Source organism: Stenella coeruleoalba (assembly GCF_951394435.1).
Source record: "Stenella coeruleoalba genome assembly, chromosome: 2".
Classification (NCBI taxonomy): Eukaryota; Metazoa; Chordata; class Mammalia; order Artiodactyla; family Delphinidae; genus Stenella; species Stenella coeruleoalba.
The window spans coordinates 121359852-121372842 of NC_137147.1; the positions used below are offsets into that span (position 1 = coordinate 121359852).

Below are 12991 nucleotides of genomic sequence, written 5' to 3' on the forward strand. Positions count from 1 at the left end.
ATTTTCTAATACTCAGGGTGTAATTTTGTTTTCATTTGAATTTTTTCTTCATTCCTTGTAACTTCAAAGACTTTGTTTTTCTTTTTTTAAAGCAATATCAATAAATAGTAAATCCAGCTTCTGAGAACTCAGCTGAGTTAATTGAGTGCTAACTAAACAAGAACTAGGCACAGTGGTCAAAGCTCAAAATGATTTTTTGCTTCTTATAAAATAATCTTTTAAACAAATAATCCCATCTATCAAGAAATTCTTTTCTATTTGTTTTTATTATTTTTCCCTTTCTGGTGTTATATTCAAAGTTTGTCAAGGTTTCACTCTACACTGTCCCCTTTCTCCTATATTTTTCCCTCCATGACTTCCTCTAGGAAGAGTTTTCTGGACTGACATCCACTAGTGGAATAATTCCCAACTCTGCAGTTTGACCCAAGGACTTCAAGGTTCTTCTTAGGTAAGGTAAGGTGAGATCCAAGGTTTCTTTATGAAAACTTGAATTTTCCTACACTTTTAAAGTCTTCCTATAGTCATAAAGTCTGAATCAATTGCAAGGAACTATAAGCAGAGTAAACTTTACTAGAACTCATAAATAGATAGTATAAGGTTTAGTATGTGAATCCCTTTACTAACTATCCTATTTAATTCTATGTTTGGCATCAAAAGACAGAAGATAAATGCTTCATTTGTTTAATTGAAGTGTGTGTCAAAGTAAAATTTCTAAATTTTTGATTCATTATCTCAATGGGCAATATTAATAGTAAAACAATTTTTTCAGTGCTTTCATTTAGAAATCTGTATCTGTCTGTCTGTGTCCGCATCTGTGTTTAACTTATAAAGCTAATGGAAAAGACACTACATTAAATTTAGAAAATAGAGAAAAGATAAAGAATAAATTTTTCTTCTCTCATCAACCAGAGGTAACTTCTGTTAATAGGTTAACATGCCTCTATCTAACGTTTCAAAGCATATATAAATAAAACAGTATCATGATCTCAATTTTGCATTATATACATATGAAAAATCAAGATCATGATGGCTCTTTATTTAAAACTATACTAGGATAATTTTTTTGTATCAGAAAAATATTCCTTAAAAAGATCTGTCTTTCTTTGTTACATGAAACTAATCATACTTTTCTACGTGTAAATTGCTAACAATATTTTGCTCGTATAAGATTGACACCATAATAAACATTCTATGTACAAAGTTTGTAAACATACTGCTTATCTCTAGAAGGTAGATTTATAGAAATGAAATTAATAAATGAAAATGCATATATATTCTTGACTCTTGACAATAGTTTGACAAATTGCTTTCAAGATATTTCTGATATTTACACTTTCACCTATAGAGAATGACACAATTCATCAGAACCAAATCTGGCCAAATTTAATTGAATAGTTTTATTAATTGTTAGGACAAAAAACAAACCCCAATATTACACTATTCTTTTTTGTTTTAAAGATTTTATTTATTATTTATTTATTTTATTTATTTATTTTTGGTTGCTTTGGGTCTTAGTTGAAGCATATGGGATCTTCATTGAGGCATATGCTATCTTTCATTGCAGCACGCAGGCTTCGCTCTAGTTGTGGCATGCGGGTTTTCTCTTCTCTAGTTGTGGCACGCAGGCTCCAGGGCATGTGAGCCCTGTATTTGTGGCACTCAGGCTCTCTAGTTAAGGTGTGCAAGCTCAGTAGTTGTGGCGCATGGGCTTAGTTGCCCCGTGGCATGTGGGATCTTAGTTCCCTGACCGGGGATCCAACCCACATCCATCCACTGCATTGTAAGGCAGATTCTTTAGCCCTGGACCACCAGGGAAGTCCTCTTAAATTTTCTCTTTATTGTTAGGGTGAAAGTATCTTCATTCAATGTTTGCGTATTGAAGAGTTATGGCCTTGCCTATGTAAATTTTTGTTAAAATTTTTTGTATATTTAAATGGAATGGTGAATGTCTTACTCATTGGTTTTTAAGTCTTTAAGCATAAATGGTAATAATTCTTTGTCTTTTTTTTTCAATACAAGAAAACTTAAATTTGTTTGCTTTAATTTCTTAAAACTACTAAGACAAAGCACTAGCTTGTATTTTTATTTACAGCATACTCCATACTGCTAGGTAATCTATCCCAAATCCAAAAAATGAAGCTGTCCAAAACCAAAGGTTCTGCAAAATCATGATTTAACAGTGTGCTCAGCTTGTTTTCAAGCTAAAATGAAGCCTGAAAGGATAAAAGCATTGTAACTCCCAGAATAAGGGAACTCTGCAAGCCCAATAATATCCAAGAGCATTTATGAAAAGAGGAAAAAATAAAAAGACTTGCATACATACACAATAGTGATTTCTTCAGCCCAATACAAATGGCAGCAAATTGCTACTTAAAGATGAAACAGATAAGCCAATTTTTTTTTGAAGGATGTAGATCTAGAGCCAATCATATCTTGCCAGTATCATTTTCAAGCCCTCACTTGTCTATTTCCACTGTTGCCCATAACTATCCTGATAAAATTCCTGGTTGTCATTATTGTAACCATAGCTACCAGAATAGTCACCACTTTGCTGAAGCGGCTGTTGAGCGATGGGTTGGGAACCCCAGTTCTGTTGGTTGTTGGTCTGACGACACTTGGAATCAGGTTGGTTGTACCCATCTGCCTTTCTCTTGCCTTCTACATTGCCCCCACGGTTGCCCCGAGATCCATGGGAACCACGGCATCTCTGCTGTTGTGCAGGACCCCCTCTGCCACCCCTAGAGCCTCTTGGTGGTCCCAAAGGTGGTCCCCTTTGTGAATAGCCAGCTCTACCTCTTGGAGGTGGTGCTCTCCGCCCCCTTGGTCGTGGTGGAGCACCTCGTCCTCCCCTTCCTCCTCCTCTTCCTCTTACTACACAGCCATCATCATAGCCATCGTAGGGATCTTCATAGCCTCCACGATAGTCGTGATAATCATAACCATAGTAATCATCATAGTAATCTTCATAGCCATAGTAATCTGGAGGGTAGCCATATCCACCTGTCCCCCCACCATGACCCCGACCTCTAATTGGAGGTGGCATACAAGGAGGAGGGTGATAGTAATAAGCTTCATAACGCAGTGCTTCTGGAGGCTTGTCTAGCAGCTTGGCGCTCTTTCCTTTTCTTGTCCGGTGGCTTGGCTAAGACTCAATTTCTTCCCCTTCTATTTCTTTGCCATTCATTTCATCCATGGCCTTAACAGCTGCTCCTCTGTCTTCGAAATGAACAAATGCATAATCTTTCAACTTCTTCACTCTTTCAAGTTTTCCGAATTCAGAAAACGACTTTTCCAATATTTCTTCTGTCACTGTAGTAGCCAAGTTTCTCAAAAATAAAACTTTCACCTTAGCCATGACTTCTGGATCTGGTTCTTCCACAGGGTCAGCCCATTAAACTGTAACTACATTTCCTCATACTTTTACTTTTCCACTCATCAGCCGGCGTCTGGCTTGTGCTGCTGGCTTGTGATCCTCATACTCAAGGAAGGAGAACCCCCGATTCTTTTTGTCTTCGGGTTGATGATAGAGAATAATGTCCACCAAACCCTCTGTAACTTTACTGAATTCTTCCAGAATGTTTTCTTTAGTCCTATTCTTCAGAATTGATCCAACAAAAAGCCTGTTGTTTGCCACAGAAATGCACGCCCCAAGGTGTTTACCAGGGCGAATTTCATAGCTGTCACACAGTTTAACAGCTTCCTGTGCAGCTTCCTTTCCACAGAAGGTGATAAATGCATACCCTCTGTTCTGACCAGACAGTGGATTCATCATCGTAAGATGTAGATCCCAAATGGGACCAGCCTTTTCAAAAAGGGGCACCAACTCATCCTCATATAAATCTCTTGGTATTTTACCTACAAAGACTTCTGTTCCAATTCCAGGTTGCATGCCAGAGTACACACTGTCTGGTGGAGGACCACGGTACTTCCTCTGTCCTGTGGTTACATCCAGGGTATAACCAGTCCTCTCAAGCAAGGCCTGGATCTTTGCTTCATTGGGTCCCTTTGTAGACTCTTTCACCTTGCTCCCCTGTTTCTCCCTTTGCCTGTAGGTCTTCATAACTCCACATAAAAATGAACTTTTGTTCTGAACATGTGATAAGTCACTTTCCTTGAACTGCTGTAGTACAGACAGAGCTCCTTCTTCATTAAATTTCCTGAGAGCATCAATGGCACTTTCATGAAGATCGACATAAGCTACCAATCCTGTCTGAAATATTTCATCAAGTCTTTCTGCCACCTTCTGTGGGAGGCCTGCATTCATCAGTGTCTTGTAGTGTTCTGTGTGAGTTACACTGGAAGTATCCATTGGTTCTTCCTTTTCTTTTAACTGTACCGCATTACCATTCACCTGATTAGCCATTTTATTATGCTGCAGGGCAGAGCTGGGGCCGGTGGCTGGGCCTGTGAGAATCAGTGCGAGGCACTTTGAAAACGACTAGAAATGGCACGCGCGCCACCCCTTTCCCCCATCATGGACAGAGATTCGATCTCCTCTTTGTCTTTTTAATTTGTTGTAAATACATTTCCAATTTTTTTTTCTTCTTCTTCTTGCGGTACGCGGGCCTCTCACTGCTGTGGCCTCTCCCACTGCGGAGCGCAGGCTCCGGACGCGCAGGCTCGGCGGCCATGGCTCATGGGCCCAGCTGCTCTGCGGCATGTGGGATCTTCCCGGACTGGGCATGAACCCGTGTCCCCTACATCGGCAGGCGGACTCTCAACCACTGCGCCACCAGGGAAGCCCTCCAATTTTTTTTTATTTTTAGCTTTTCCTTAGGGTTACATGAAGTATAAAAATCTTATATATTGATATCTATCTGTACTTTTCCCATTACTTTTATACCTTAGCAATTCCTTCTCCATTCTGGGATTAAGTAACATAATTGCATAATTGTCCTGAGTTTAATGGAAAAATTATTTTATGCATGACTGTAATACAAATATTTAACTTACTTTTTAAAAAAAGTAGTCGATTTTCACATGATGATTTATTGAACCATTGATCACTTTCCATGTCTTTGAAATGCTTTCATTATCATATTGTTGGTTGAAACACAAACACACTGAAAAACATTTACTTTAGAATCATAAATGTTTTTTCTTTAATAATTCCATAAGTATATCCCCAAGTAACTTCCTTTTTTAATTATTGTAGCTTTATGTTTTAATATAATTATCAAGTAAGTACGCCTTGACTAATGCATATTTTCAAGTATGTCTTACTATTCTCATCTATTTATTCTTCTAGATTAATCTTAGAATAATTATACAAGTTTTAGAGCATTTCATTGGAATTTGTACTAACCATATAAACTAATTTGAAGGAATTGCTATCTCTTCCAGTCATTATACACCTTCCAGGAACAAAGGGACACAGGAATATTAATATATGCATATGTATTTATATATTTTATACAAAATTTATTGAGTGCTTCTTTTACCTTCCTCTGTAAGTTTCTGTGGTTTAATCATAAGTTTACATATATTTCTACTTATGCTGGTTCTAAGAATTTAATGTGTTTTGGACTGCTGTGGAATCATATTCTTTTCTTTATTAATAGGTTTAATAGGTTCTGGATTCTTATTGATAACTTATAGGAAAGCTATTGATTTTTCTGTACTTATCAGCTATTCTGTCATTTTGTAAAATGCCATTAGTTCTCAATATGTCAGTGATTTCCATGGAATTACTAGGTATATTATCACATTATTTTCAAATGACAGAGTTTTTTTGTCTCATTCTACCTGATAAATATTATCTCCATTTAATGGATTAATACATTGACTAGAAGTTACAAAAATATTGAACAATTAACAAATGGTAGGTATTGTAGTCATGTTTCTGTCTCTAATAGGAATTGTTAAAAATTTTTCTCCATTTATTATTTAACTATAACTGGAATTTTTATCATTTTTTGTTAAGAGAGCAATATTTTTCTTAGTTTACTGGGTCCTGAATACTGATTTTGCTTGTTTGTATATTGATTTTTGTTTTTTGTTTAATTACTCAGCCATAAAAAGAAACAAAATTGAAGTATTTGTAGTGAGGTGGATGGACCTAGAATCTGTCACACAGAGTGAAGTAAGTCAGAAACAAACAAATACCATAGGCTAACATATATATATATATATGGAATCTAAAAAAAAAATGGTTCTGAAGAACTTAGGGGCAGGACAGGAATAAAGACACAGATGTAGAGAATGGATTTGAGGACACGGGGAGGGGGAAGGGTAAGCTGGGATGAAGTGAGAGAGTGACATGGACATATATACACTACCAAATGTAAAATCCATAGCTAGTGGGAAGCAGCCACATAGCACAGGGAGATCAGCTTGGTGCTTTGTGACCACCTAGAGGGGTAGGATAGGGAGGGTGGGAGGGAGATGCAAGAGGGAGGAGATATGGGGATATATGTATATGTAAGGCTGATTCACTTTGTTATAAAGCAGAAACTAACACACCATCGTAGAGCAATTATACTCTAATAAAGATGTCTAAAAAAGTAAATGTAATAAAAAGAAAACAAAATACAATAGAAAGATGAATAAATATTCAAACAATTAAAATAAATGGATGGGTTTGGCTTCTGAGATACTGGTAGCTTTTGTTTGTTCTTTAGGTGTATTTGTGTTTCCTAATATGAAACCTCCTATATATTCCTGGGGTACACACTATTTGGGAGTCAAGGATGATTATTTTAAGATATTATTATTTAATAGATTTAGAGTTTGACAAGTCTGTGGGAACATCTCACCCTGCCACTTGTTAGCTTTGTAACCCTGAATAATTTATTTAACTTTTCTAAGCCTTAGTTCTGTCATTGATAAAGTGGGACTTTTAAAGCTGCAAGGATTACCTGAGATGATGCTTCTTAGCCCAGTGCCTAATGTATAACAATTGCACAATAAATAATGTAATAATGGTAGTGGTAATAGTTGTGGAATTAGTATTTTTCTTAGAACTTTTGTGGCTAAGATACAAGAATGCATGGTTTTTTGTGTGTATGTGTGTGTCATCTCCCTCAGGTTTTGATAGCAGGATTGGGCTAGCTTCAGAAAAAGGATGTGCAGCATTTTGAATTTTTCCTTATCTAGTATGGAATAACTTATTTTTAAATTTATATTATTGAAGTATAGTTGATTTACAATGCTGTGTTAATTTCTGCTGTACAGCAAAGTGATTCAGTTTACATATATATATATATATATATATATATATATATATATATATACACATTCTCTTTCATATTCTTTTCCATTATGGTTTATCACAGGATATTTAATACAGTTCCCTGTGCTATACAGTAGGATCTTGTTGTTTATCCATTACATATATATAATAGTTTTCATCTACTAATCCCAATCTCCAAACTCCCAGTCCATCCCTTCCCTACCACACCCCCCCTCCCGACAATCATAAGTCTGTTCTCTATGTCTATGAGTCAGTTTCTGTTTTGTAGATAATTTATTTGTGTCATATTTTAGATATAAGTGATATCATATGGTATTTGTCTTTCTTTTTCTGACTTACTTCATTTAGTATGATAATCTCTATCTCCTTCCATGTTGCTGCAAATGGCATTATTTCATTCTTTTTTTAATGGCTGAGTAATATTTCATTGTATATATGTACCACATTTTCTTTATCCATTCATCTTTCGATGGACAGTTAGGTTGTTTCCATGTCTTGGTTATTGTAAATAGTGCTGCAATGAACATTGGGGTGCTTGTATCTTTTTGAATTATAGTTTTTTCCAAATATATGCCCAGGAGTGGGATTGCTGGATCATATGGCAACTCTATTTTTAGTTTTTTTGAGGAACCTCCATACTGTTTTCCATAGTGGTTGCACCAATTTACATTCCCATAGTATGGAATAACTTACATGGTATGGAAATTATAGATTCCATGGAAGCTTGACAGAACTCACTGGTTCTGTCAAGAATCATGGTTCCAGGACTTGATTTAGGTAATATTTATTTTTAAAAAAATTTTTAATGCTTATCTTCCATCCATCAATGCTGATCAAATTTTTCTTGTGATGGCATCTCTTTGGTTCTGCCTCTTCTGCCTCACTTTTCCCTATCTAAGGACACTTCTGATTACATTGGGCCCAGGCAGAAAAACCAGGATAATTTTTTCTTTTTTTTTTCAGGATAATCTTATTTTTAGGTCAGCTGATTAGCAACCATAATTCCATCTGCTACCTTAATTCCCTTTTGCAATGTTATAAAACATATTCACAGGTTCTGGAGAGTAGGGTGTGGACATCTTTGGAGAACTTAGGAGGACATTATTCTGCCTACTCCACACAGGAAGAGTCAAGTATTCAAAAGGCAGCTGTTGAACACAGGAAGAACATGCAGAAGGATTACATGTGAAATAAGTCTAAGAATAAGCAGGAGCTTCTGAGATAAAGAAGGCATGGAAGAATATTTCTAACAAAGGGAAAATTATATGCAAAAGAATGAAGCAAAGTGAAGACAGCGAGTATGATTACTTGACTGAGCACTGAATGATTACACAGCTCTGAAATATTGTTTCTCTAGTAGCAAGTTTCTCCAGAATTAAGCCTGTGAACATGTAGATCCTTGGTATCCTTGGTATCCTTGGTACTGCTTAGACTCCTGTGTTGCATTCCATTCCCTTTCTTTCTGCCACATGAGAACTTCTCAATTAGTGTTACAAGAGGACAGGCCCTGGGGTCTCATGTTGTTGAAAATAAGGCCATACAGGAAAAGGCTTGAGATTGCATTTACATACAGACCTTTGGGGGTTTCTGTCACCTTGACCATGGCTACGGTGTGTATATTCTTGTCACATGTCCACACTATGCAAAGGCAGTGATGACAGAAAATAACAAGTATGAGAGGAAGTCACTGAGGTGGCAATAAAAAGACACACACACACACACACAAATGTATACAGATATCTAATAAAGCTTATGGCAAAGCAAATATAATCTGCTGCAAGACTTTCAAGTCCATGTGACACCTGTGTGTTTCACTGCCACCTAAGTGCATTAGGAAACTCAAACTGCGAACTCTACTGTACACATAATCCTAAACTTGATTTGTAAGATTATAATACTCATCAGCACTCTTACATTAAGAAATTCTGAAAATTAAGAGCAAACAGACAATGTAAAAACTATGTGAAAATTTAAAGAAACAAGAAATGCTTTTATTGGTTGCATTAGTTACAGTGCCTGATGGAAGCAAAGCTATCTGTGTCATATATATATATATATATATACCTGAAACAAAAATGAAATGGTACTAGGGAGGTAGGGCTGGGCCCCTGGGAATCAACATTTTGGTTAACTCAGATGTGTCTTGGGGGTTTGCTCTTTGTTTTCTTATGACCATGAATTTTCTATGTTAATTGAGCCTTGAGTTCTATTGTACTTGAATCCAGTTTTCATGATGACTCATCACCATCCTTCACCTACCTAAGTCTGTTCTAACTCCCTATCCATGCCAAAGCCAAAATGTCCACCATGTGGTAAGGGGATTTTAAACAGTTTTTCCAAGTATTTTATATGGGAATCCCCTATGAATAAAATAAAGAGTTTATTCTTAATTAATCTGTGCTGTTAAACGTTGCCTCTCGCACATGACACAGCTCTGAGACTGACTCCGCAGATCTATGAATGTACAGAAGATAAAACTAAGACAAATATCTCCATCACCATCATTTCTGCTCCTTGTGTGGGGCTGGCAATAAGCCCCTACATAGCTCCAGCATGTGGGACTCCAGTTCAACTAAGTGTCAAGAGCCCAGATAAAATAAAACTTCCTGGCATTGAATTGACCTTCTACCATATTCCCAGTTATTTTGTAATCAACCATGTTTAACCATCCATTTAGCCACCTGAAGGACTTAAAAATACTTATGTCCATGTTAAAGTCATGTCATTGTAGATTCACCCAAAAAGTAGACGTTTGTCATGTTAAACTTTCTTGGAAAATTTCCATGTAAAGACATTGAAAAAATTAATAAACTAACCCAGCTTTCCTTTTCACTTGCTCTAGCCTTCCTTTTTCTCGTTTTCCCTCTTGGCCCCATTGTCAAAGGTCTACTGTGTCCCAGGCACTGTGGTGTGCACTAAGGATCTACACAAAGACTGATGACATACAGAACATTATTGTCAGGGTTCTGCGCTTTGAATTTTTATGATGCAGAATCTCGAGACCTAAGAAAGCAAAGAACCAAAAACACTGTGGAGAGGTGAGGAAATCACTTAGGACAGTAAGACGTAAAGTTATGATAGTTTGCCAGAGGAGAAATACAGAGAAAAAGGAATTAGGTTTGATGGAGAACGTGAAAAAAAAAAAGGAAGAAAATTTTGGAGCAAAGAGGTGCTACAGTTAACTCTGGAGTCTAAAGCACATCAATAGTTGAGGAAAGGGGATTTTTAAAAGTGTTTCCAAGTACTTCATATGTGGATCCCTTGTGAATGAAATAAGGAGTTTCTTTTTCATTAATTTGTACTTTTAAACTTTGCCTCTTGTACATGACTTTATAGGTCTATAGAAGATATAACTAAAGTAAAAGTATCTGGATGGTCTATGACATATGCTATCTATTATACTTTAAAAGTCTTTTTGAACAAATAAAGCAACAGCAAATAATATCACTTATCATCATGAATTGCTTGAAATATTTGTAGGGTCTAACTTTACTTATTTTTAACAAAATGCTTATAAATTTTGTTTGCCCTGTTGAACCTAATATGGACAAAGGTATTTTTGAGATTTATTCCTCCCAACTTTGTGTGTGTGTGTGTGTGTGTGTGTGTGTGTTTGGGATTATGGTCTCAGAATCAAGAAATAGCTTGAATATTTAACCAACTCAGAATACAAGATTATATGGATTCAATTCTACTCATGATAGCTTTATGACAAAGTACTTTGCATCAGCCCATGATAGGTATGCATGTGTCAGCTCCCTTCTCAAAAGACAGTAGTATTAAGATCCAAGTTTTCTCCCCTTGGCATTATTTTTCCTAAGGCTTACTTGAAAAAAACAAAATAAAATAAAACACAAACAAAAAACATCTGGCTTCACCTCAGCTGTCTATTTCTCTGCTTCTCCCATTTTCTATTACCAATTTTCCTTTTCCTTTTTATAGCTAGCCAACAGGAATGGATATAAAGAGTGATATTCTTATGGGTAAAAGTGAGGTATACAAATACAAACCCACACGTGATGGGTGTCCAATATCCCTTGAACACAGGCAATAGGAATTTCCCCTGCCACACCATTTCTGCCTCCTCTGGGTGAAAAGGAACTACTGTTCATTTCAGGGAGTTTATTTCTGTCCTGCGCCATTAAAGATGGAGTCTGCTTGACCTAGATGGGACTCAACACAGTCTCAGAGGGTGGGCGAGATTTCCCGCACTGGGACAGCTCCACACAGAAAACTGACACCTTCCTTCCTGGGAGGAGGGGTAGGGAACACTTTCCTGAGAACAATTGTGCTTTTCAAAGGTGCAAAGGTCTGGCAGGGGGAGAAAATGGGGGCGCAGGGGCGGGTGATATTGAAAACAATGTATTTTTCCTTTCCTGTCAATCACTTTGCCCTGAGGTTTCTCACCCATTGGATCAATGGCATTAATTGTTTCGGGGGACAGCAAATGCCATCTAGGACAAAGAAGTCATTGGTCAGCTTGAATTTCACACTAACTTTTTTTTTTTTAAGTCCATGGTCTTAAAAGACTAGCTTTGTCGAGCAAATAAAAGATTTCTAAATTCCAAAAACTTCCTTCTACATATCCCTAGCAGAGCTTGGGGATTTGATCACAGAGGTTCACTATAAGCCATCAAAACCTAAAGGAAGTCCCCAATAAACAGAAAGAGAGAGGCTCCCAGGCCTGAGGAACTTGGAGTAATTAAGGGAGCACAAATCTAAGGCTTGGATATTATTTGAGTCCTTTCAGGAACAGAATCCTACGTTCCAGGCGTTAGGTCCAGAGTCTGCAGAAGCAAGAAAATAGAAATTCCAGATACGACGATGAGGCAACTACAACCAGAAGTGGCAGGTAACTCACTTCTCCTTTGGAGCTTAGGAGTTTGTCTCTGTTCCTCTAGTCCACACAAAGGGTAAGGAGACCCTAAACTAGGATTGGGAGAGGAAAATGCCTTTGATGGCTAAATGTAGAGGATGAGGGAGAGACAGGAGTCTAAGGTATTGTATGCCAGGTTGGATACAACAATCACTCAGTGAATACAAGGGGAAAAACCACCTTGGCTTGTGTTGCATGTGAAGAGTCTGAGTGACATCCAGACATAAACACTTAAGCAGTTAGACAGCCATGCCTGAGGCTGAAGGGACAGCTTAGAGCTGAAAACACAGATGACTTTTACAATCTTTGGCAGCCTATATGGTGCTAGTGGGTTACAACCTAGAGTCCCAGATCTAGCATCACCTGGAAAAGTTGTGAAAATACAGATTACTGGGCCCAACCTCTAGTGATTCTCTCTCAGCAGAGCAGTGTGATGACCAGGAATCTGCATGGTTAGAAAGCGCTGTGAGGAATTATTCTGATGTGTGCCTAGTTTTGAAAAACAATGGATTGGATCACATTGGCGGGTGTGGAGAGTGAGAAAAACAAATGGCTAAGCACTGATCTTGGTGGAACCCAGCACTGGAGAGAGAGAAAGAGCTTCCAGACAGAGGAGCCTGTGAAGGAGACTATAAAAGAACGATCAGACAGGTTGATGGGGAAGCAACAGAGAGAGATGTCAGAGAGTGAGGCTTTTTATTCTCCTTTTGTACCACGAGTCCCCACTACATTATCATTTCCCCAGTATTATCTTCTCAAAGATAAAAATGTTCCTTTTCTATAGACTACTTCTCTATAGACTATTTTTTTACGGTATCCTACTGAGTGAAAAAAAAAAGCATTTTATTAAAAGCAGTAATTTGTTACTGCTCTAAATGATCTTTTAGAGTTTCTAAAACACAGTGTCTTCTTGATAAAGCTGG

At 37.3% G+C, this 12991-nt stretch overlaps 1 pseudogene across 1 annotated transcript; it reads right to left on the reverse strand.

The window, feature by feature from the left end:
- Positions 1–2464: 2464 nt before the first annotated feature.
- LOC307182224 (heterogeneous nuclear ribonucleoprotein R-like) lies at positions 2465–4823 on the reverse strand (annotated as a pseudogene). The gene has a single exon. The product of its transcript is annotated as a heterogeneous nuclear ribonucleoprotein R-like (transcript).
- Positions 4824–12991: the final 8168 nt, after the last annotated feature.